The sequence below is a fragment of the Dendropsophus ebraccatus genome, chromosome 2 (assembly GCF_027789765.1).
Source record: "Dendropsophus ebraccatus isolate aDenEbr1 chromosome 2, aDenEbr1.pat, whole genome shotgun sequence".
Taxonomy (NCBI): Eukaryota; Metazoa; Chordata; class Amphibia; order Anura; family Hylidae; genus Dendropsophus; species Dendropsophus ebraccatus.
This window is the reverse complement of record NC_091455.1, coordinates 37,808,220-37,834,724: the sequence shown is the minus strand read 5'-3', so window position 1 is coordinate 37,834,724 and position 26,505 is coordinate 37,808,220. Positions and strand designations below refer to the sequence as shown.

Sequence of the window (26,505 nt, the reverse complement as noted above, 5' to 3'; positions counted from 1 at the left end):
TCCTTAGTGAAAACATAACAAACATCTTATTTTTACTTTTCTGTACTGCCCTAGTGTCCTCCTGTGGAATCTTCGGATCCCGACTATGCGATCCTGCCTCCACTTCCAAGACGGACTTGTTTTGGTAAACACAGCCCGCTTTGCCAATCATTGCTCATACTGCTGTCCCGTCTTGATCAGCGATGGGCTGAGCAAGCTGTCACTGCAGAGACAAGTCCGTCTCAGAAGTGGAGACAGGATCGCTCAGCCGCGACCTGAAGATGACGTAGAAGGACACCAGGGGAATGCGGAAAGGTAAGAACAGGTTGGCATACAAGAGCCTCCTATACAAGTCCTATATTAAATTGCATCAAGTCTCATCGAGGTGCAAATGGAATAAACTGAATAAAATGATCACTAGAATAAAAACAACTAGAAAAAATATAATTATGGAAAAAAAATCAAATTAAATTACCATTATAATGATAACAAAATAAGATTAAGAAAAAAAAAGAGAGACATCAACATAAAAAGATATAAATATCACAATAAAATCTAGGTAGGCATAAACACAGTAAATGGATCTGAACATAAAAGTCCTGTTATGGTTCCTATTGTCTGCTCTCCGCTGATGCAGAACGCCATTGTACGGGGATATTCATATTCAAATGGGAACATTCAGATAAGGAATAAATTAATGTAGGCCTCTTCACTATCTCTTTAAGGAGCTAATAAAAGGGAAAAAAAATAATGTAATATAAAAATATATAGAATTTTACTTTTATTAAAAAACTCATCTCTGTACATTATGTTTAGGTCTATTCTCTAGTAAACATTCTTGTCTAAACAAAGCGCTTCTTACATGATAAAGATCAGAAAGTGCATTTACTAAATAGGCTCAATAAGAAAGAATTTATGATGTATTGCCGACCATAGAAAGAAGGTTCATTCTTATAATAAATAGATTCCTAGGATGCACGCTCCTTTATAGGACTGAGTATTTATTGTAGATTAATAGAGAATAATTAATGGAAAATGTTTATCATTATGTAAAAAATTTCCATTTCTGTCTGATGTGTAATGCCTATATGTGTATGGCCATGTTACAGAGTTCTAGGAAACTGGGAGAGTTTTTTGATGGGGCCCCGACATTATACAGTGCTTGACTCATGGTGGATAGAAGTTTTCCTATATAAGAAAATATTAGCTTTATTGGCTATGACATCAGTTTGCCTGTTCAGCTACTGACTTAGTTACTGGTGATGATACTTGACAATGACCTTGGTTCTTTAGTTACTGCGTCGTGAAAATGTAGACATTTTCTTTGAATGGATTGTTTAATCAAGAGAATCTTCTCAAAATGCTGCCAACAGGGTGATCGGCTGATCGTCTCAGGTCCCACTCCCAACACCATCGGCAGGTAATATCCTGCAGTGGCCACTGCAGGACAAAAGTGGTATTACAAGTCAGCCCTTCAGATAAATTGCCATCCATGTGATATACTGTAAGACCCCCCAAAACATGCTTTGGCTTATGTAAGGGGGAAGTGAGTTGGGGATCCCCATCCATGATGGCCTTGTACCCTTACAGGACAAAATTATCTTTAGGAGATAACCTCTTAAAGGATCAGGGGTTCTTGAAAGTTCATGACTCAATCTAGTATGCACCAATGTTATCCATTTGCACAATCCAGTTAACCTGTTAAGAACCATGTATAGCAGAAGAACAGCATGTGCTGTGATGTGGCGACCATGACTAACTCCTATGCAGTTCCCCCACACGGTGTCTCCTATAACTCTTGAGCACAGTATACCAACAAAGGTTGTAAATGACCGAAACGTCAAGTGAAATGGTACACCAAAACTTATGTTAAAGAGGACCTGTCACCCCCCGTGCCGGGGCAGAGCCGGTCATCCCCCCAGTGGAGACCCCTATACTTAACCTGTGCACGAAGTCCCGCTCCTGGACCCGCTCCCGTTGCCGAGATATCGCCGTCAGAAGCCCAGCTCAGAGATGAGTCCGACGCTCATAGAGAATGATTGAAGACGTCATTCTCTATGAGCGTCGGACTCATCTCTGATGAGCGCGCTGTGAGCTTCTGACTGTGATATCTCTGCAACGGGAGTGGGTCCAGGAGTGGGACTTCGTGCACGGGGTAAGTATAAGGGTCTCCACTGGGGGGGTCGGCCGGCCTCTGCCCCAGCACAGGGGGTGACAGGTTCCCTTTAAATCCTCACTACCTGTGCTAGAAACTGTAAAAAATCTTTTAAGTGCATAAATAAAAATATAAAAATTGATGGCAATTGGTGTGCAGTTGATATTCCTGTAAACAGAGCAAATTTAAACACATTTATTAAAGTTTTAATTGTTTAAAAGTAGTAAAATAAGATAAAAATTATATACATCCCCTATCTATGTAATCGTACGGACATGCCAGTTTTACCACATGGTAAATGGAATAAAGACGTGCAAATAATTTAGATTTTTCAGCTTCCCAGCATATGTTATGAAGCAATTAAATGTGTCAGTAAAACGTACAATTGGTGACATTAAAAAAAGACCTCATATGGGTTTGTAAAAAAAAGGAAAGTGCTATGGTCGTTTAAACATGGAGGAAAAAACTAAAGTGCAAAAAACAAAATTGGCCTTTTTAATAGTTTTTTTCTTTTGAGAATAAGAATTCACTGAATGGAGTAAAGTTTTCCTGGCACAAACTGCAAAATAAAGAAAAAGACAACTGGAATAATCCTTGGAGGACGTAATTACACGAATGTTTAATCATTTCTCTTTAATATGAATTGCAGTTAAACTAATGCATAGCTGTTATAGATCTCTGCATCTAAATATACATTTCAGTGCAGGACTGCCCCTTTAAACAACAGGCTTATAAAATCCTTGGCTTAGCCTATTAACGTCAGTAATTTCTGGGAGCTTTTCCCCAGTCGGTATCATTTAATACAATAATGTATAGCTAAAAACAAACATACTGTAGTCTTAATTGCCTGTGAGCCTCTGCCAACATGTACTGCCTGCATACGTAATAACTTGTCTCCTTCTATAAGTGCTTAAATTAACAATAGGAAAACACCAACGCTGAAAGTAAGGCTCATATTCTATTAAACAGTTAATGAATTGGGGCGTCTAAGGACGGCATAGAAAATCAAAGGTTAAGAGATGATGAAGACAATGATGGTATAGAAGACTCTACGTGGAACATCGATTCTTGAGCTTTGTCATGCATTACTCTTAAGATACTATGAATGGAACATGTTAGAGGACTGGGTAGGGTATAGCAAGGAACCATCCATTTAGGGCAAGTAGCTGTGAAAAAAGGAATGGGCATAGAGCACAGTGAAGAGTAGCTTTGCTTGGGCCCATGAAGCAATAGGCTCCGCCTCTTTAAACCTATGTACAGTTTTAACAAAAGCCATCTTAAAGAAAATAAAAACGCAGGTAGCAAAGACATGTTCTGAACGCTTTTATTGAAATCTATCCAGCTGTGGGGGGGGGGGGGGGGGTTGAGAGAGAGGGGGGATGACCATGGAAATCACCAGATTTTAACAGCATCATGAGTTTGCAACACTCTTAGGCTGCATTCCCATGTTCCGTGTTCCTCACAGAACATGGAGGTGGAATGCCTGTAACGGACTCTCCCCTGCCCAGGCAGCATCTGCAATTAGCTGGGGAACTGTACAGATATGCACCGCGCTGTAATGAAGCAGCCACGCGCCATCTAATTACAGATGCTGCCCGGGCAGGAGGAGAGTCCGTTACAGGCAATCCACGTCCTTGTTCCGTGAGGAACACAAAACGAGGGAATGCAGCCTTACACTTCAAGCCTTTTACTTTTTCCATTAGAATTCCCTTAACTAAAGGAAAGCTAGGGGTGGACACATCTGTACGTAACATAATAAAGGTATTTACCAAGGATGAACAAACAAAGTTTGCTTTGTTAATGAAGAAAATTTTTGCAAGCTTCATTTTTAAATTAATTCAAAACTCTTATTTTAAAACTCTTGGTTGTTGGTTAGATGGATACATTGCTAGGAGACCTATGGTATGCTCACTAGAGATGAGCGAACCGGTTCGGCCTGTATGGGATCCGGTTCGAATTTTTCCTAAAGTCGGAGTCCGGTTGGATTCGGATTTTTGGAAGTCCGCTCCGAATTTTCTTTTTTCTTGCTTTCTAAAATGGCAGCCTCCATTTTAGAAAGCAGGAATTGTTCTGGGCGGGAAAAGCGCTTTCCCATGATGCCCGGAACACATCCAATCAGCAGGGATGTTGCACTAGCCCACCCCCTGTGTGACGTCGGTATTGCTTTAAGAGGAGCGGACCGCATGAGGAAGTCAGCACAGAGAGAGGAAGGAGACTGTTAGCAGTGCACAGAGTTCGTCAGTGACAAAACGCTGCTGCTGCATGCTGCTGTACTGAGAAGATATTGTACAAAAGCAAAGACAAAAAGATTATTAGGAAAGTGGAGAGGAGAAACATATAGTGATTGAGTGAGAAAAATAGAGAGGGCGAAAGATAGATAGGTAGATAGATTAGGCATAGGAGAGCAAAGGGTGCACAGAACAAAAACGTGCTATACAGATATCCAAGTACTATACTGTCACCCTTGCGAGAGTGTATATGGCATAGGTGTTTTCCTGAGGCACAAATATATACCTCGTGCATGTGTGTATAATAAAACTCTAAAAAAAAAAGGTGCTATACAGATATACAAGTACTATAGTTGGACCCTTGCGAGAGTGTAGTGGACAGACTGCTCCTTCACTGCATTTGTGACCTTTTTCCTGCATAGACCCTGTAATGGTGAATTTCCTGCAAAGACCCTGTAATGGTAAATATTGAAGTCTAAAAAAAAAATTGACTTTGAGATATTGAAAAGATAATGATGTTACTGACATGTAGAGCCCTAAATTCAACCGAATACACTACCCCCATATCATATAGATGCTTTAAACTATTAAATCTGAAGAAATTTGAAATTTGGTCAAACCGAACTTTAAAAAAAAAATCCGGAAGTCCGATCGGAAAGAACTTTTGAAAAGTTCGCTCATCTCTAATGCTTACCTGTCCACCCTCCCCTGGTAACCTCCTCTGTGTCTTCCCCTGTACTTGCTGGGTGTCCTCGGTTTTTGGTGTCCCCATCAGCCAAAACACAGCTCAGCCATTTACTAACTGAGGCTGTGGCCAGTGTTTGGCAGACTGTCTCTCTTATCTGGAAAGGGACAGCCTGCTCAGCCAATCACTGACTGCAGTGCTGTCCATTAGTCAGTAATTGGCTGAGCGGGACACCAGAGACCAAGGACACCCAATGATTCTTTGAGCGGAGAGCCACAGAAGTAGAGGCACGTAAGCTTTCCCATTGAAACAGGCAGCAGGCGGGATTCCATGGTGGAATTCCACCAATTTTACTCTGTGTGAACTGGCCCTTACTTGTCATACTTGAAGCCAGAAAGGATGAGGAACGACCACTTGGGTTTGATTTTGCATGACCATGGTAATAGACTGAACTACATGACCTTTATGTCTTTTTGACCTTCCCACAGTACCCAGTAGAGTACCAGTCTTCTAGATACAAATTATATATTTTCACAGTAAATTACTTTTATTTTATCCTCAAACAACCACAACCTCTAAAGACAGTGTGAAATTGCAGATCCTGTGAATTTAAAGTTGTCCTCAGAAAGTTGTTTTTTTTTTGTATGTTTTTTTTTTTTTATGTGGTGTTCCATGGCTCAGGAGCCTAGGGTAGACTGGGGTAAAACTCCATGGAAAATTATTCTGTTTTGCTCCTTTCATGTACAGATGAAAACCCCCTTTTGGTGTGAAATACTGTGACAGTATTCATGTTATGGAATGGAAATATCTCGAGAATAAATAAATAAATAATTAAAAAGAAGATCAAAGTGGAGGACATCCCTTGTGGGTTTAGATTCAATCTCATTATATCACATTCTTTTATGCCTTGATCCTTTTCATATGCTTCTGGCAATCTGTATGAATTTATCATGTTACACTGAGAACTAATTATGAATGTCACAGCTTTAATGAAAGCGATCGTAGCCCACTATGTCTCTCTAGATACTACATTGCCTCTAACTTCTATTAAAGGGGGTCACTGTATTACGGTGTATAATATAAAATTAAAATTTCATTTTGCTAATTGTTACCATCACCAGTAATTAGTTATTACAAAGTATTGGAAACATCCTTTAAAAATATCCTTCTATAGCCTACGTGAGGTGATACCTAATGATGGTAATCCTGTGCAATTGAGTGACTACTTTCTGGTACACTAGTGTGGGTAAAAAAGTATAATATATTTGAGATGTAAGATTGTGCCAGTAAAGCTAATAGTACTAAAATAAAGGATTTAGATCGGACTGGTCCGACAGAGTGATAAAGTGGTCGTACGTAAAGGGGTTGTTTCTAGGGATGGTCCGAACCTGCCGAGGTTCGGGTTCGTATGAACCCGAACGCTCGGCAGCAGATTCCCGCTGTCTTCCCGCTCTGTGCAGCGGGCAGATACAGCGGGAGTAACGCCTGGAAAACTGGGATACAGCCTATGGCTATGGCTGTATCCCAGTTTTTCAGGCGGTCTTCCCGCTGAATCCGCCCGCTCTGCGGAGCGGGCAGACAGCGGGAATCATTACCGAGGGTTCAGGTTCGTACGAACCCGAACAGAACTCGGTTCGGACCATCCCTAGTTGTTTCATGAAGCAAAGTTGGTAAAATCAGATGTGGACCACATTTACATATGTAAAAGAGTACAAATATGTTTCTAGTAAAGTAACATATTCCTATACTGTTTTTCTCCTCCATGGATCTGATGACTTCCTAGTTTCCTCTCTGACTTTTCTGTTGCCATGCAACAGTGTACACACTTTCCCATAATCCCCCTTGCTTGCAGTCTCAGTGGAGACCAACTGTTAGTACTTCTTGGGGAGTGTAGTTGAACTGAGCATGCCTGGTTCGCTTAGTAAATTGTAATGAAGGGCAACAGTTTATCCAAACAATGTAGGCACATGGAGGATTAATAATTCTGTATCTCTCGAACAGTAGAAATGCTTGTTTATAATATAATATATATTATTAATATATTTCACATAATGCATCACTTTAGACCTAGTTGAAAGCCTTCTGCTCAACAGCACACCCTCTGAGATGCGGGGGCTGAGTTGAGATTATTGCAATAACAGAGAGCCGCTACAGGCTGAGCGCCCACAACCTGCCCATTGAAACTGGACAGACGTACAAGCCCAGGCAGAGCGACCAGGAGGCTGTGGAGGATGAGGCCCACTTCCTGCTACAGTGCCAGAGAAACTCACTTTGGGAGACTAGCAGGTCTCCTCCGAGGTTTCACCACCATGGAGAACGAAGAAAAACTGCTGATCCTGCTGGAGGAAGAAGAGACCACAGTGACTATAGCGGCACAATATGTCACTGCTTGCCATAGACTGAGAGGAGCGTGATATGCCATGGACTCCAATTCCCTGACCCCGGTATCTCCCTATCCCGTCACCTATGATATACCACAGAGTTCTGTCCCTTACCCCGATCCCTACCCATCCCCAATAATTTCCTGTTTGCTTTGGCAATGCCAATTATGTAATTTAGACCTGCCAATAAAGCTTATTTGATTGGATTTGACACTGTGCAGATATCTGTCATTGCACACAGGTGTAGTTTAGCCTTGTCTTCCCCCACATCCTGGAAGGCTTACTTCTGAGATGTGGAGCACCTGTAAGCAGAAGGCTTTAGGTGTCTTCTGCTTCTGGACAACCCCTTTAATTACACCACCCCTTTACACATTTTGTTAATGTGTATTAATCAACTATGGTATATATTCACATACTGTTCTGCTGGTATACCAACATGTTCTCCAAACATAGGTTCGGCAGTACATGAAGGTATGAGTGCATGTAGAGTCTTAATAGGGTTTTATTTTTTTAATCACAATAGGGCTTTTCATATTTCAGACATTTTATTGCTTGTTTAGGGATCATACAAGGTTGAAGGTGTTCCTTTAGTATTAAGCCTTAGTAATAAGTTAGATTTTTAGGGTAAAAATTAAATATCTTAGTCAATATTTCTAGCAAAGTTGTCCCAAAAATTGTACCATAGGGTATTATTCGAATCTAACAGAATTGTTAATATCTACCATTATATTGGCACATACTTTTTAACATTCATGTCTGTAAGAAAGTGGGTGACAGACTAAATTATAATACTAACTAGAAATGAACGAACTTACAATAAGCTCAGCCAAACTCGAAGCTGAAAGCTCAGCTGTTGGTTACCTTAGTCTGCAGGCAGGAAGAGTCCAGGATGCCAGTCATAGGTCTCCTACGGGTGTATCTTTTCCTAGCAGCGTTATTCTATGACTGAACAATCAGGTTCTATTACTAACCTTCTTGGTCATCAACGAAATTTCCTAGAAATGGATACAGCTATAAAAAGTTCAGTATAATTCTTTTTCCAGGAGATAAACTCAAAACTTGCTGCTTAACCTAGTGGACATACTTGACGGTATGGTTGGACCCCAGGCAATTTTTGGTCTTCATGCCATGGCGATCACCCTCACTTCATGTACAAGTAGATATGGTTCCTTTCCTCATCTCGACACATCTCATCAACAACAGACATCACGCTCACTTAGAAATGAATTGAATCATTGGTTTGAAATGGACAAATCGATGAGAAATAATTTTCTAACCCTTAAGTGAATAGCGTAATCCTAAAGATTCATTTAATTATAGGAGCCATTCCACATAATGCACAACAATCCCCAGCTTCTCCGCCTCTAGCACTTCCAGGAAAAGTGGATTTGTATTCATCTTTGGGAAAGAAAACGGCATTAATATTTGAAGGCATTTAAACCCATTAGCGGGTCATCTGAACATCACAGATCTGTTTTACATTGCTAATTGAGGCAATGATGACTAATAAGCCAATAGCTAGTAATGTCTAGCGTGTTTTATCATTTTAATTTGCTACGGTTCCTGGAAATATGTAAATTTGTTGCTGAACAGTTGTAAAAAATGTGCGGTAAATGGAGGACTTTAAGATTTTGTTGATATTGTGTTAATGTGATAAACAATTTTGTTCATAATTACATAAAAAATGGAATGATGGGTTCAGTTTATCCACAATACAAGAAGCTAAAAGCAAGAATGGCCTGGTGTGTTTTAGCATTTTAGCAAATCCCCTGATGTATTCCCCTGCCTGGAGCCAACAAAAATTTGGAGTGATACAAGCCTCACTCTATCATACAGTCAGCAAGACTTGTCAAGAGAATTTTGGCTACTAATAGCCTAGAGACACATTAAAAAATATAGCAAAAAGACTTCCTTACCAAAACAGTAAATTTTTAGAGATGAGTGAACAGAATCTTACAAACCGAGATTTGTTCAAACTTTGCAAAAAGTTTAGTTTTGACTACCATACTGCCTGCCGATCTCCATATCGGGCCCCAACTCCTGTATTATCGATAGAGACGCAGGTATGGCACGTGACCCATGCTCTATTCATTCCTATGGAGCGACAGAAAAAGACAAGTAAGCCTGATATACGATGCACTCAGCTCTTTCTGTTGGCTCCATAGGAATGAATGAAGTTGCGGTCACATGCCGTACCCACGTCTCTATTCATAATACAGAAGCCGGGGCCCAATACAGAGATCAACAGGGGGTAGGGAGGTTGGACCTCCTGCAATCTCTTACTTTCCTGTATCTTGTGGATAGGGGAAAAGTTGATTCCTTTAATTGTATTTTTATCAGAGCTTAGATTGCAGAAGAGCTAAAGAGAGGCAGTATCTATGATACTGAGATTTGGAATACAAGGACTATTCCCATTTGCAGCTTAATTATTTGGGGCTTGTAACAGAACTCAAATCTAAAAGAAGCCGCAGTGCTAAAAAATAGCATAATGATGGAACTGAGTTAGACTGATGGCAGTGGCATAAGCTTGAGTTCCATGAGCATGACTAGGATTGGCAACAAGAGGTAAAGAGTACAGGGGAGACAGGGTGCAGTGCTTTTACGGAAGCACAGGGCTGGTTGGCAGTCCTCTATTTTTGACTAACTAGAGCAGCTTCACCTCCTCTGTTGTAGGCTTGATCAAACATCGGGAAAAGCTTGGTAATAGGCTGTATTCCGGAATTCCAGGCGGTCTCCGGGATGTCCCCTTCTTCCGCACGGATCATAAAGACATCAGCAATCAAATGCGGAAGGTCCGGATAGGTTCGAGTTTGATCGAACCTAGCTTTTCCCGATGTTCAATCAAGCCCAACAGAGTAGGCTTGATTGATAGATCACAGGTGTCATGTTTGTACAACAAAAGTCAAAGCGATGTACTGTATTAAAAGGGTTGGGCCACTGAAAGATACCTGAGTGGGTTAGGCAGATTGAAACAAATGCTAAAGGTGGTTATACACCTTCAATAACTATCTGACTATCAGTTATCTCTCCCGACTGGCCATCATCCTCCTATACACACTAATATTTCGCACGCCCGAGCATTCCCATATTCTCTATGGGGAGGGTTGTGATAGACCGCAGTCACAGAGCTCTGATTCCACGGAGCAATGGCAGCAGATCGCTGCTATCCCAGTCGTTTGTCTTTCAACATGTTTGAAAGACAAACGATGCAACATAACATGAACGTTGTCGGCTGACCGTTGCCTTCTATTCCACAGGACAATTATCGGCCAAATGCGACTGATAATGGTTCCGTGGGATGACTTATTTCTCCTACAACAAAGGGGTTAGGCATTCATTTTGCATCTCACCCAACCCCCACCAGATGATGTCAGTGGACAGTCGGGAAAGCACCAAACACTTTATTTTGACGCCAGAACACAGCACAAGCGGCAGGTATGTTACGACCTTTAGCCCATTTTCACAGGAAGGCAATTAGCTAGTTATGTCTTATTAGTTATACCTTGAAGGGGTATTCCAGGGATTTTATATACGGTAGACCCATGGTGGTGGTAAGCAAACAAACAAACACATAAAAATCTATATATAACTTTAAATATAAAACCTACATGAAGACCATACTGTAGTTACGACAAGGTTCTAAGCAGCGAATTTCAATTTGAATTCTAAACTCTTATTTTAAATGTCGTTTAGAGAGTTCTATGCTATATTGTAAACTTCAGGATGTAGAACCAATAATGTAAATTACAGATAGGCTGGAGATGTAGATCCTTACTAACCAGGATTTATTTTAGTCAATGTGTACAAGTACCTTTTTCATGGACACAAATCCAAGTGTAGTTTCAATTCAATGGTGCAATGACTTGGCCGAATTCCTGGAAACCTAGGATGTATTTTTCCATCTGGAGATCAGTTTTAAGTTTTTATTGCAATATGGAGTGAGCAGAAGGGATGTCCTAGGTCCTCTGTTAATTGATAGCAGTCAGACGCTACTTCTGAAACCTAATGCCTTGGAAATAAACGCTTTCAATAGTCTCTCTATGTTGTGCTAATAAAAACTGTAGAATATAGGTAATATAGAGTTTACGTCAAAAATGGCTATGACATATATTATAAATAAAATCTCCACAAGGGGTGATTGACTAGTATATACAGCCAAGGCAGGGGAAGCAGACTATTGTCTCATGCACATGGTAGACCTTTGTGCACACAGTCTCTATGTATCATACCAATCACTTTCTGATACTGTAACACAGTCCTGTGTGCACTGCTGTCTCTATCTCTCTCTCTCTCAGCTGTGACTGTGTCCTCTGTCTAGCCATCCTAAATTGCAGTGTAAAATAGTGCACTTAGGAAGTTGGAATCCTCTATCCAAGTATCATATCAGCAGTTTGTCTTGGCAAAGACTTCAGAAGAGAAGGATTCAGGGGTAGTGATTTTTGACAGCCTTAAAATGAGTCACCAGTGCAACCAGGTGGTGGTGGGGGGGAGCTAATTATATGCTGCTCAGCTGTATAATTAGAGGTATAACCAGTAGGAAGAGGGAGTATGTTTCTATTTTTCTGGCCTGACCTTCTGTTCACTTCCCATACTGCAAGAACTCCTCTGGCCTTGAGTCTTGCCTTGTTGAGAAAACTCTACCTGCACTGACCTTGTGCTTCATCGACTATGTATTGAAGGAGTATCAACTTCTCCTTTAATACTGTGTTTCTAAATGCCATCTCTTGCTACTAGGAACTTCTTTAAGAGTAAAAACAACCTTCAGGTTTCCTCAATGAAATCAAGATATTTTATGGTGTCCCAGTATAATGAAACTTGAGAACCTGGTCATCAATGCATTAGTGGATAGAAAAACTAAATCTGGTGTCAGGCACCAGATGGCAGGGACAAGACAAGACAGTGAGCCCTGACACTGAACCCACCAAACTGTCCCTACCTACTTGCCTCTAACGTCCCTAGGCGGCCATGGACAACCACGAAGGCGGTCCCTGCACTAGTATAGGTGCACACAGAACAAGACAGACAAACAAACACAATAAAGAATAGTAAACAGTCCGGGTCACAACAATCGGGCAGCAAAAGTACAATATCAGAATCCAATAGGTGTAGTCAAAGTACAGGCAATATGGTCAGGGGCAGGCGGCGAGCAAGAGAGGTCAAAGATACAAACGCAAACATCAGGAGATGCAAATACCCAGAAGACACAAGCAGGCAGAGACTAAGTAAATAACCAGCAATGAGTGCACAAACTGGGGTTAGTTATATAGGAGGCCAGGGTTCTGGTCCAGGACATAATTGGAACATTCCCCTGATCTCCAAGCACAGACACCTGAGAACAAAACAGATCCACTGGCAGGAAGACCTGTCAGTCCCAGCAAAACCAAAACACAGATTACCCATGAGATGGCCAGACAGAATTCAGCAGGTGAAGTCGGGTGAGTCCACCAAACAAAGTGAGCAGATAAACCAGTGTTCAGACACTACAAAGCAAAACACAGAAACAGAATACAAGAAATCAGCGCCTTCTCGGCCACACAGCACGAGCCAAGGGGCGCATTACACTCCGCAAAGACACAATCCTGACATCTGGGTTACAAAACAAAATGTTCTTATCTCTAACTGAAAGAAAAACGTATGCTGTAGGCCTTGGGGGACCAATGGGAATTAGTTGAGAACACTGAATGCTATGGACACTCACTGATTTCTTTGAAGGATATTAATTAACCAATCCACATGGAGCATTTTAACTAAGCGAGTCTGCAAATATGTAAGCATTCTGTATCCAATCTTAATAACTACTTCCCTCTATATAACACAGGATAGTGTAAGAAAGGCAGAGATATATAACTAGTGCTGGGTGGAGAGGTTGCTCAGGTTCGGCAACATTCTCTAAACCAGGATTCCCTACGGTATCATCAAGCGGAATGGGATGCAGAGTGTTCAGGTTCAGAGAATGTTGCCGGAGCTGAACAGCTTGCCCTCTCTGCTTAATACTATCCGTAACTCATTGAAAAAATTGACTCGTCCTATGCATGTGTCCTGTTTGGCTGCACAAGGAGTACTTATGGCTCTATAGTATGAAGGTACTTTACTACAGCACTATGCTTCTCTAAAAAAAATTCTTTCAGGCCTCACGTCTGCAAAAACTGTCCACATTTGTGGATCCGACAATTTTCAACACAGATCACAACGCTTTCAATAGGGCTATCCACACGTCCGTATTGTTTGTCTCTGCATTTGCGGTCTACAAAAAATAGGACCGCAGTTTCAGCACATTTCCTCCTAGAAATCTATTAGAGCCTCCACGATCCACAAACCATCTGCAAACCGTCCGCAAAAAATTGCTGAACCCAACACTAGTTCAAAACACTGTAAATTTCTGGGTATCAGCCAAAAAACACTGAAGCTACGGATGTGCACTATGGATGGTTTTTAGCAGATTGCGGATGCCAAAATGCAGACACAAATTTCAGTCAGCAAAAATATACTGATGTGTGAATGAGGCCTTAGAGTTCTATTAAAATTACCTTTTTTTTCGGTCTGATTGGGTATGAACTCAATAAAAAGACCCCTGTGTACTATTAGAGGTGTTTGAAGGAACAATACACTCTCATGGACAAGGTAGCACAGTACCATCCTGTGCATAAAGCAATATACATATATAGTATGCTAAAATAAAGTCTATTGTACTAGCTACATGCAATAATTTTCCATTTGTAACTTATGAATGATGTGATGTTGTCCAGTGGGAAAACAGTTGTTGTCCTTGCTTCATATAATAACATTAAGTATAATTGACCATTTGAATTCTTCATTGTTTTATTGCATATCAATTGTCCCATTCCGAAAGGTGTTCAGTCTTATTGTGTCTGACAATGAAAATATGTTGGGTAGATTTTTTCTGATAAAGTGGCTTCCATCATGGACGTCTCTGGGGGATTGCAGCAGCTGTTTGGACTATAGCTCTATCTTCATGCGTAATGTAAGAGGTTGACCTCCTTATATGTATTCGTTGGTACTTACACTGAGAGACACAAGTGCAAACAAGTAAAATATACATGGGATGCCATTAAAGCATAGAAATACTGTACTAAACCTGGGGCAGATGGTTTAGTAAAACATGTATTATGAAAGGGGTAGGTTGCTTCCATTGTATACTTTCCAATAAGTGTTAGTGGGCAATATATATATATATATATATATATATATATATATATATATATGTATGTATATATAAAAGTTTATAGTATAAAATTATGCGGCTATTGTCTTTGGTTGAATGGCAAGGCGAAATGTTAAACTACAGATAGTAGGCTCAGGTGCAATTCAGGTGTCAATTTAAATCAGATTTGATGGTTGCTTTGGATTTGGCCCTTCACTGGCCCAGTAACTGCAGGAAATGTGAATGGCATCGCACAGCAAGTCCTCTTACCTCCACTTGTCCAGAGACATAAAGCATCACTACTTACAACACAGGGACATCTGTATTTGACAGGAGTCCCTGCTCCTCCATGTAAATTGCAAAGAGCTCTACACTGTATGCCTTGCCTTTTAGTGAAAATTCGCTTGGCTGGTTGCAGAAAAACAGAAGTATGCTCCATTGCTTAGTAGTTACTAGAGCAGGGACCTCTGTCAGATAGAAGACTCCCTGCTCCTGTCCCACTGACCCACCATGTTTAATATATTGATGATTAACAAACCTCAACAAGATCTTGGAGCTCCCATTTTATTAGTAGACCTTATGTTTGACTAAATGGGTGGCAGTATTTGGGATTCAGCTCTTCCTATAGGTAGTCTTGCTCTACTAGCATTGTAGATTCCAGTCTCCGAAAATATGATTGTACCTATATGAAGGTCAATTCTTTACTTGGAAAAGAATGATCACCACAAAGTCAATTTCCTCTTTCAGTCCTCTTTGCTCATTGGAATGTCCTAATGATAAGACATGCCCCAGGTGTCCAGTTTTCTTTTTCCTTCTCCACAAGTGGAACATTTTATCTTGACCTTGGAACCATGAAAATTGTTAATGATGTATTTTATACCTGTTATTAGACCTCATAAGTAGCTGGAGTGACAGAAAAGTATACAGTTGTGACTAGGGAAGGGATGGACCAGATGTCAGATTGGCACAGCTATTCATTAAATTATTCTCAGATCTTTTCAATATAATAATTACATTAATTTGCTTGATTGAGTAGCTGCCACCGAAGAACGTGAATAGACACTATAATATTGTTCTTAACCTATAATAGATTGCCATTTGTCATCTATCCAGAATACCTGGAGACTGATTGTCCGTAATTTTTATGGGACAGCTGGACGTTGTGACATGAATCACAAATCATGACTTCCTGGTGTAATATTGAAACATTCTCTGTAGAGTTACATGTCATTGCCATTAATGGAATTATCACATAAAGATTATTCAAAGGAAGTATGGGTGACATAAAGAGGAGTCCCAAAATTAAAATGTACTCATCTTTAAAAATGAAAATTTAGACATATGCATCAAAAAAATAAAAAGTCCAACAGCACCGTGAAACCAGGTCGGCAAGTAGAGAAGTGGATGCACACAGGGATGTTTGCAATACCCAGTACTAACCAGTGATACATAAAGATGAAGGAGTCCAACAGCATCCAGTAGTCAAAGTAGTCTTCAAACTTCTATTGCATAACAGAGTACATAAACCCTTGAGAAACACCTTTACGGTCAAAACATTACTGTGATTTAGGTATTCTGTTATGCAATAGAAGCTTTAAGAAATACTTTGAATATTGGATGCTGTTGGACGCCTTTATCTTTATGTCATATGAACCTGTCAAAAGTTTTGATAGATTGGAGTTTCACTGCTGGACCTTTACTGATCAGGAGAATGAGTTTTGCTCTAGGGAGTCAGTGATTGATTGAGTGTTCGTGGCCAGTGATTCGCTGAGCGGCCTGTCACTTCAGAGACTGGCTCAGAAGTTCTGCAGCGGCTGTGGACAACAGGCAGAAGCGAGGAGGACACCGGGAAGCGCAGAGAGGTATGTGCAAGGTTTATTATTTTTTTATACTGTCATCTGTCGACCATGCATTACACTTAGCGTTGTGCGAACAGCAGCTGATGATTCTTAGGTTGAAATAAACAAGAACGATGAACCGATGATCATTTGATCATTGTCTTTATTACACAGAGCTTTAAAGCGACTCTGTACCCACAATCTGACCTCCCCAAACGGCTTGTACCTTTGGATAGCTGCTTTTACTCCGAGATCTGTCCTGGGGTCCTCTCGGCAGGTGATGCAGTTATTGTCCTAGAAAACAACTTTTACAAATTGTCTGTTTCCTAGGATTGCACCACCCCTCTTTCCCTTCTCCTGCCCTCCTTATCATTAGGAATGCCCCCGAGCAGGATTTTTACTATTCATCACTTGTCTGAACACTGCACAGGTGCCTTATCGATCCAGCGCATGTGCAGTATTCAGACAGGTGATGAATTTGAGAAATTGTTCCATGGGCATTCCTAATAATGAGGAAGGCGGGTAGGAAGGACGAAGGGGTGTCGCAATCCTAGGGAATGGGTACTCTAGGCAACTCCAATTTGACACAGGGCTGCAAGCTTACAAGTTGTTTTTTAAAACAATAACTGCATCACCTGTAGGACAGACCCCAGGACAGATCTTGAATTAAAAGTAGCTATCCGATGGTCCAAGTGGTTGGGGGGTCATATTGTGGGTACAGAGTCCCTTTAATCTGCCAAATCGGCCTGAATTGGCAGATTATCGCTCTGTGTAATAGGGCCCTTACTGTAGATGCGCTCAGCTTCGAAGCAGACATCTCCATTCATTGCATAATGGCTATACCTTACTTCTGTAGCCCAGCTTCCACGTACTTGAATGGCTTGCCCTCAGAAAGAATCAATAATTTTTTCCTTAAAAGACCCTTTAATGCAAAATGCAACCATTATGAAATAATAATAAGTTTGGCAGCACAATAATAAGTGTACTAACAAAAATTACAGCCTGCTTTATGCATTTATTTTATATAATTGGCCGGTGGCATTTCTTTCTCCCACTTTTTGGCCCTTGGTTGTCAAGGAATTTTCTTATCAAAAACAGCTGGTTTACTCCTCCGTGAAATCTTCCACAAGAGACCGGACAGGAATTTGTTTCTGATCTAAATTTTATTGAATTAATTAGGCATTTGATACCAATGAATATGCAGAGAGGATGGGTATTAGTAACAAAATCACTCAACGTCAAGATGCATTTCTATGAAATCATAATCTTAAAAACATCTCATTAGTATTAAAAAGTTAAAGAGGGTCCCTTGTAGTTAGTATGATCTAGCCATATTAGTGATTTGCAAGCTACGTGTGCTCTAAATAGGCCTGAGATCTTGAGTACAGATGATCGAACAGCGCTGATGTTCAGGTTTGTACGAACTCGAACTATCGGTAGTTGACTCCCGCAGTCTTCCCGTTCCGTGGAGAAGGTGGAGACAGCCCGAGTCCCGCCTGGAAAATAGGAATACAATCTATGGCCAGGCTGTATTCCTGTTTTCCAGGCGGGACTTGGGCTGTCTCCTCCTTCTCCACGGAACGGGAAGACTGCGGGAGTCAACTACCGATAGTTCGAGTTTGTACAAACCTGAATATCAGCGCTGTTCGATCATCTCTAATCTTGAGTTTTCATTTTCTTTGTTTGAGGCCACATCTCGGAATCCTTTCTGCCTCTAATGAAGATGTGAACCTTGCCTTTAGGAAATGCATCACCATAAAATAAACTATTGTTTAAATCTAACTTTTATGTCAAAATATTTTTAACAAAATGTTGATTGTATTTTTTTTTTTTTTTTTTTTTCAGTTTACTTTGTATATAGTAAACTGGAAAACTATATAGTAAACTGACAATGTAAAGTGTGGCTCCGGCTGGACTTTACATTGTCTGCAATGGCTGATCGGAACGTGGGCACACCCAAATGTGCCTGCATCCCAATTCTAAAGATATGAAGTCCATCCGGTCAGTACTGCAGTACCGGCTGGGTTGAACTTCAAGGACAGCGGCCATTCTGTGACACGGCCGTGGCAGTCATGTCTGCGTCCTGTGGTGTCAGGTGACGCATTGCGGCTGCATATGGGGGATTTCTAGAAACATTGGAATAAGGGGAATAAATAGTGAGTGGTATTTCTCAGTTAGTATTTGTTGTGTAAGAGGAAAAAAATTGATTAAAATGGAATATCTGCCAAAAAAATGAAAATGTTAAATTTCCCCTCCAACTTGCCTAAATTTCTGTGAAACACCTAATGAAATGTTACTTTAAATACTTTGAGGGGTGCAGTTTTTATAGTAGAGAGATTTATGGGGTAACATACAAACATACAAACATACAAATCCACTTCAGAACTGAACTGGTCGCTAATGAAATCAGAATTTGAAATTTTCCTGAAAATTAAAAAAATTGCTGCAAAATTTCGAAGCCCTGTAACATCCTAACAAGTAAAAGGACGTTCACCAAATGACGTCACCATAAAGCAGACATGTTGTAGATGTTGCAGTAATAATTAGTTCATGTGGCATGACTATTTTTCTTAGGAAAAGAGAGTTTTGAATATACAGAAACATACATTTTTCAAATTTTTGCGCAAATGTTGTGTTTTTTTACAAAAAACTACTGAGTGTATCAACCAAAGTATACCACTAAAATAAAGAGGAATATGTTACGAAAAAACAATCTCAGAATAACCGCAATAGTGAAAAGCAACGCAGAGTTATAACTACATAAAGAGAGACAGGTCAGATTTGAAAAATAGGCCCTGGTCATTAAGGCCAAAACAGGCTGCGGAGGCGAGGGGTTATAGCCAAAAAAGCAATGTCAATAACAATATCTAGTCTATATTGGGCCATTCTTGTCATTCCTTCTGGAAGTGAATGATAAAATTGACAACTGGATGTTTGAACAATGACATAGCCTGTCACTGTTCAAACACTGCTCATAGTATATGGACACACCCTGTTGACATGGTGAATGATAACGCCTAGTTGTCAATTTATTTATACCTTTGCAGAAAATAATCGATGCACATAATAAATCTTGCATTAAATACAGGTGTCCGATCGACATTATAGGTGGAATTCTGATTTACCTACAAGCTTCTAACAACTGTAAATGTGAAATTATGTCCTTTTGTTCTCCTAATACAATTTGTAGGAGAATCTTTTCTCCTATCTGCAGGTCAGTAATGGGATCTGCAGAAACAGCTATGGGCTATGTGATCATTCACAATCACAATTCTTGCTACAGGAGCCAGAAATGGCACTCGGCACAGCAGGGTCTAGTTATGCAGTGTTCCTGCTGGATTTCCATTGCCACCCACTGAGCGTACCCCATAAATTAACTGAATCTGATGCAAATGCATAAAAGAATATAACCAAGAGGTCAGTTCACCAGTCTATGAACACATCTTGAAAGCCTGGAAAACATGACAGTTTGTATCTGGAATCTCTACACTCCTCTATTTTTTTTTTTTTTTTTTAAGAAAAAGCTTTAGATCAGAGACAAGACATCATCTGCCGAAAGACTTGTTAAATATGACTTTCTATTTCCTCACATGGCTGCACAGCCTGTATACACTACAATAGTACAGCAATTCCGCACACCACGAAAGCCTTTATAGTCAGCAGTCATTTTATTTTACCTTTCACGAGGTGAACTGTAACCTCCGCAGACTTTGATGTTGATTTTCTTTTAAAAACACCATGTTCGCCTTGATATTTTAGTGGTAAAAGATTTAACCTCTCTGCAAATGAGCAACATGGAAAACACAGTTTTCTATAGTACAAAGAGCCTGTTCTATTTTAGATCCACTTACAGTATATTAACGTTTCAGGGCATTTTTATTTATAATCTGGTTTATGTCCTTTTAATGTAAAATAAAAATATATTTTTTTTACAGGGCTGTGAAAAAGTATTTGCCACCTGGCCCTATGAAAAAAGGTAATTGCCCCCTAAGCTACTAAATCAACCAAATAACCGAATTCATTCAACAATTAGAGTTCAGTTTTTTCTAGTTACACCCAGACAAACTTCACTTAAAGGGTTTTTCCAGGTAAGACATTAACATACTTACCTCCCCTGATACCCTGCCCCTGAAGTTTGATGGCTCCGAGTCCCCACTGCCCCCCACGTCTTCCTTCTTTCTCTGTTCTCTGTTCCATTCCATTCTCTCTTCCATTCCATTCTATTTCTCTGTTCCATTCCAGAAGGAAATTCCCACTCAGTGATTGGCTGACTGGCCATTTCTTCCATGTATAAAATATTTCAGGAAGTGGGAAGCATCAATGTGCAGCAGGAACTTGGGGGATCAGGGGAGGTGAGTAGACTTTTTCTTCATTGCTACTGCACCCAAAAGCAATGTTAAAAAAAAAAACCTTTAATGCCCAGAAATCCAGTTTAAATAGAATCTGTCCAGCAAACGTTTATTAACAAATGGAGAAAATTTAGGGACAGTTTCCAGCCTAACAGAATTTCACCAAGAGTGCATCGTTGTCTGTTCCAGGAGGTCACAAACGATCTCAAACCTCTAATGAACGGCATGCCACATTCTCTGCAGCTTAGATCAATATTTTGGCAAATGCATGATTCCTGTATAAGAAAGACTCTTTCTGAAAATAGCATTCACATTTGCAAGGCACCAATACCTTCTGACCAAATAAACAGCTTGCCTCAAATTTACCAGCCTCCCGGCCTCCGCAAGTCTTCTTCTCTGCTCCCGTTCCCCGGCGCAGGCAGTGTGACGTACACTGGCTGCGCCTGGGATGCCCGAAGCCCTCCCGAGCAGCTGAGTGTCTAATCTAATCGGCTGCTCGGCAGAGCTTCAGCAGAATAACAGAGGCTTCGGGAGGCTCCAGAAGTACCCGAAGCGTCTGTCATTCTTCCAAAGCTCTCCCGAGCAGCCGAGCATATCTGATTAGATGCTCTGCTCCTCTGGAGGGGTTCCGGCATCCCCAGCGCAGCGGAGCGGAGGAGAAGACACTTGGAGGCCGGAAACGGGCCTGGGTAAGTTAACTTTTTGTTATTTTATTCACTTAGGTGCAGTTAACCCCTGCCTGACTGTAGCAGCGCTGCGGTCAGGCACGGGTTAACTTTTTCCGGTGTATAAGGCGAATCCCTGACAATCTGATTGAAAGTCAGGGGTCGTCTTATACGCCCAGTCCCCTTATACGCCGCAAAATACGGTATTTGGATCTCTGTCCACTCCCAGTTCCAGCTCAGCTTCAGTCTGAACCTCGTCCTAACGTTGCATCCTGCACTTCTACCACAGAGAAGGAGCACCTAGTCCCGGACTCTAGAACTCCTTCATTTTTTCAGTCGGTGGTCACGAGACCCTTCTCTGAGGGTAGCGACCCGGGAGTTTCCCGCAGCATAGTCCAACCAGCCTTGCATCAGGTTCTGGTAAAAACTCTGAACTCCTTAGACTTTGCTCCTCGATGAGGGAACACCAGCACTCCTCGGTGATCCAAGGAATCCACCTCCTCGTGCTTGGACAATCCATTACAGACATTATAAATGACATTAAACTAATAGCAGATTCTACAATAAGAACTTGATACAAACAGTCAGACATGGTGGAGGTAATATCTTGGCCAGCTTTGATTCTGCAGGACCTGGAGGACTTATTATAATTCCTGAAGCCATGAACTCTGCCCCCTATCAGAAAATCCTGAAGGCGAATGTTCAGCCATCCTTTCTGCAGAACAATATTCCAAAACACACCCTTCTGAATGGCTCAATATAACTAATGTTTTGTAGTGGCAGATTCAAGGGTGGACTCCAAAGCCATTGAGATATTGTTGCAAAAGTAAGGGGTCATTCAAACATCCTGTGCGCAGTCCGTAATTATGAGCGATGTACTACGGAACAGACTTCAGGGAACTCAGAAACTGTGTGTCAGTACAGTAGCGCAAAGATTTAACTATTTTGGAGCTCCTGGCATTCTAAGGTATGATGATGTTCGGAGTTCCAAAGTTTGTTCTGTATCACATCATCCATGATTACGGCCCCGTCAAAGAATAAAGTATGTCAATGACCCTCTTAAGGGGCAACTTATCAAGACTCAATTAAAGGTTTTCCCATGCCCCCCTTACCCTTCTTCCCTCCAGCCATATGTGTATAGATATTTACATTGGTTTTATGCCTCTACCATTTTTGTAGTCTTTCCTCTTGTTCTATTTTATCAATTTTTCTATTAACCTGCAGACTGCAACATAGATCGGCATGCGACTTAACCGACTTATGCCCCCTTGAAACAGTTGTATGTGGTTCTGCAATGCAAGACCTGTGTTTATAGAGGGCACATGGATGATGTCTTGTGTGCACCCAGTATGCTGCTCACAATCACGGTCCATACATCCTAAAGTCTATGAAGCATGGACAGCAAATGTGGACGGAATATATCAGCAGGTCCTATTTTTATTTATTTTCTTTGTGTGCATTTTTCTATAGACTAGTATGGGACCTATATTGTACGTAATTGTCGATCCACAAAACACAGCAATGTGAAGGAGGCCTAAATTTCACAATAGGCTGCGTTCAAACTGCATTTTTGCAGTCAATTTTTGTCATCTGTTTTATGCAAAAAATTGATCGAAAACTGATAAATTTGTGTGCATCCGTTTTTCCATTGACTTCCATTATATAAAAAAAACAGTCAAACAAATCAAAATGCATCAGTTTTTTTTTAACGTACACAAAAACGTGGTTGACCATATTTTTGTGTGTGTTAAAAAAAAGGATGCATTCTGATGTTTTTTTTTTCATAAATGAAAGTCAATGAAAACAGATCAAAACAGATGCCCACAAATACATCTGTTTTTCATCTTTTTTTCTTTTTTTTTCATAAATAAAATTGATGGAAAACAAAAACGGACTGCAAAAGGGCAATGTGAACCCAGCCTTGTAGATCGCTTTCTATGAAGATTTTCTGTCGATATTTTTCAACAGCATGTGGATGAGATTTTTAGAAACCCCATTCCCTACTTTCACATGCTGCAAAATTTCCCACATGCAAATGTGCTATGTTATTATTATCGGATTTATATTATTTTTATTCTTAATCATTTTCTCAGTTTTAATAAATAGGGTTGTTTAGACTTAGAAAAACATGGCCGATTTCTTCCCGAAACAGGACCACCTCTGCAGTAGTGGATTATAATAGGTCAGTTTCGGGCGGCAGCCCAGGCCCTGAGCTCCTGGGGGACCCATGGCCACCCAAAAAGACTTAAACTTTCAGTGGTTTATTATCTTCTGGCTACAGTTCTGCCATGATTTGCAGAAAATGTGCTGCTTTTCTACATCAATTTTGCACAAATCAGGGCATTGTGACATTATCTATCCTGTACTATGAATACCCCTGCACCTCTGTTCTCAGTTTGTGTGTGGGGTTTGCAGCTCCTTTCCATTGACGTAAATGGAGCTGAATTATAATACCACACACATACAGGAGACAGGGGTGGCGCCATTTTTAGAAGTACACAGCTGTGTTTTTCTCATTTTGGACCATCTCTCTAATGGTTCTAAAAATCAATGTAACTTCCAAGAAGTAACACACACATATATATATATATATATATATATATATATCCAGTATATATATATATATATATATATATATATATATATATATATATATATATACAGTATATATATATATATATATATATATATATATATATATATATATATATATATATATATATCCAGTATAAGATTCCCATACAATATAATGTTTACTACACTACTAAAAAGCAAGTGAAGTCTAATGGAGCATGCCTCTATCTTTTTTGTTTGTGTCTGATGCGGCACTTTTATGGGTAGTGTAGTAGGATGATGGTTATATGGAGTCGGCCATGTGCATGGTCTAAGCCCCAGGCACAACATACCGTACTATGGTGCAATGATTGTGGTTGGGCCTTATATAGAAGAGAGGCTAATAAAATTAATACCGAATCCCAAATAACACAACTCTTCGGCAATGATTATAGATTTTGGAGCGCTCATTGTGTAAATGGCTAAGATTGATTCGGAGGCTGAATACCACCCATAATTTGGATAGTGCGGGGGTCAGACGGGCAGCTGCAGAAAGAGCTCAGCTAATTATGAGAATTCACTGCCGGTTAATAGAATCCCTCTCCTGGAGCAGCAGCTGTGTGTTTGCTCACGCAGATTATTAATTTCAGCCTTGCCTCAGCTGTGAGTGCGTGCTGCATGGAAGGCCATCCTCTGATAGAAGTGTCACTTATCATCACCCAATCACTGACGGCACCCACGGAAAAAAATATACCAAAAAAAAAAAAAAAAACCCACACACACTACTTTCTAATCACAGGTGTATAAAGATTTTGCATCTACTTCGCAATTCAACCTCTCAATCCTTAACAATTAAATAGCAATTTTGGAAGTCATTAATCTGTAGGCAACCTTGTGAGATCTAATTCATACCTGTCAGCAGCAACGGACAGCAGCTAATATGAAAGTAATTGCAATAGAAGGCTGCCTTAATGCTTGATAACGCGCTTTTACCGCAGAGACCTGGACGATTGCGTTGTCAGAACATGTGCTGAATTTTATACTCGCTGGATCATCAACACGAGCTTAACCCCTTACATTAAAGGAGAAGTCCGGCGAAAAACTTTTTTCCCTATCCCCTCCCCACATAAGAAGTTATATAACTTGTCAATGTACACTCATTACTGATTATATCCCCTTACCAGATTTTTCCTGCTGCCTCCAGCCACCGGAAGTTGCATTCTTCCTCTTTTCTTGCCTACGTCACGACGAGTCCCTGGTCCCCTGCACCCTGCTGGGTCGTGACGTTCCTGAGGCGCTCCTCTGAGCAGTCAGCACGCCTCCCAGCTCATACACATGTAGGCCAGCCAATCAGCACGCCTCCCAGCTCATACACATGTAGGCCAGCCAATCAGCACGCCTCCCAGCTCATACACATGCAGGCCAGCCAATCAGCACGCCCCCCAGCCTCATACTTATGCTGGCCAGCCAATCAGCACGCCTCCCAGCTCATACACATGCAGGCCAGCCAATCAGCACGCCCCCCAGCCTCATGCTTATGCTGGCCAGCCAATCAGCACTTCCTCCTTCCTGGACCTCCCATTTCTGGTGACATGGTTCTCAGGGCAGAGAAAACAGCTCTGGAAACCATGTGACCGCTCTGTACCCAGCCAGGAGCAGCGTTTTTATTATGGTGGGCTAGAGTGAGCTGAGGTCGGCAATGCTCTTCCCATCCCCCCCTACAGGAACCTACAACAGTGTACACTGACAGCAGCAGCAGCAGGGAGATCAGTGCTGGGGTCTGTTCTCAGTATCATCCTCAGCTATATACACTGAATAGAACCCCAGGATCAGTGTACACTGACAGCAGCAGCAGGGAGATCAGTGCTGGGGTCTGTTCTCAGTATCATCCTCAGCTATATACACTGAATAGAACAACCTGCAGCAGTGTGGACTGACAGCGGCAGCAGGACACCTCCCAGCTTCAGTATTTATTATCAGTCCACACTGCTGCAGGTTGTTCTATTCAGTGTATATAGCTGAGGATGATACTGAGAACAGACCCCAGCACTGATCTCCCTGCTGCTGCTGTCAGTGTACACTGATCCTGGGGTTCTATTCAGTGTATATAGCTGAGGAGAACAGACCCCAGCACTGATCTCCCTGCTGCTGCTGTCAGTGTACACTGATCCTGGGGTTCTATTCCGTGTATATAGCTGAGGATGATACTGAGAACAGACCCCAGCACTGATCTCCCTGCTGCTGCTGTCAGTGTACACTGATCCTGGGGTTCTATTCCGTGTATATAGCTGAGGATGATACTGACAACAGACCCCAGTACTGATCTCCCTGCTGCTGCTGTCAGTGTACACTGATCCTGGGGTTCTATTCAGTGTATATAGCTGAGGATGATACTGAGAACAGACCCCAGTACTGATCTCCCTGCTGCTGCTGTCAGTGTACACTGATCCTGGGGTTCTATTCCGTGTATATAGCTGAGGATGATACTGAGTACAGACCCCAGCACTGAT

The 26,505-nt window shown here is 41.1% G+C and overlaps 1 long non-coding RNA gene across 2 annotated transcripts in view; it reads right to left on the bottom strand.

Moving 5' to 3' along the window:
* Positions 1–25,708, bottom strand: part of LOC138784366 (uncharacterized) — a 166,015-nt gene extending 140,307 nt beyond the window's left edge. For both annotated transcript variants that reach the window (XR_011361827.1, XR_011361828.1), the window contains exons 1-2: positions 25,516–25,708; positions 25,177–25,475 (exon numbers count right to left, since the gene is read on the bottom strand). This is a non-coding gene — a long non-coding RNA (uncharacterized lncRNA). The remainder of the gene's footprint in view (positions 1–25,176; positions 25,476–25,515) is intronic.
* Positions 25,709–26,505: the final 797 nt, after the last annotated feature.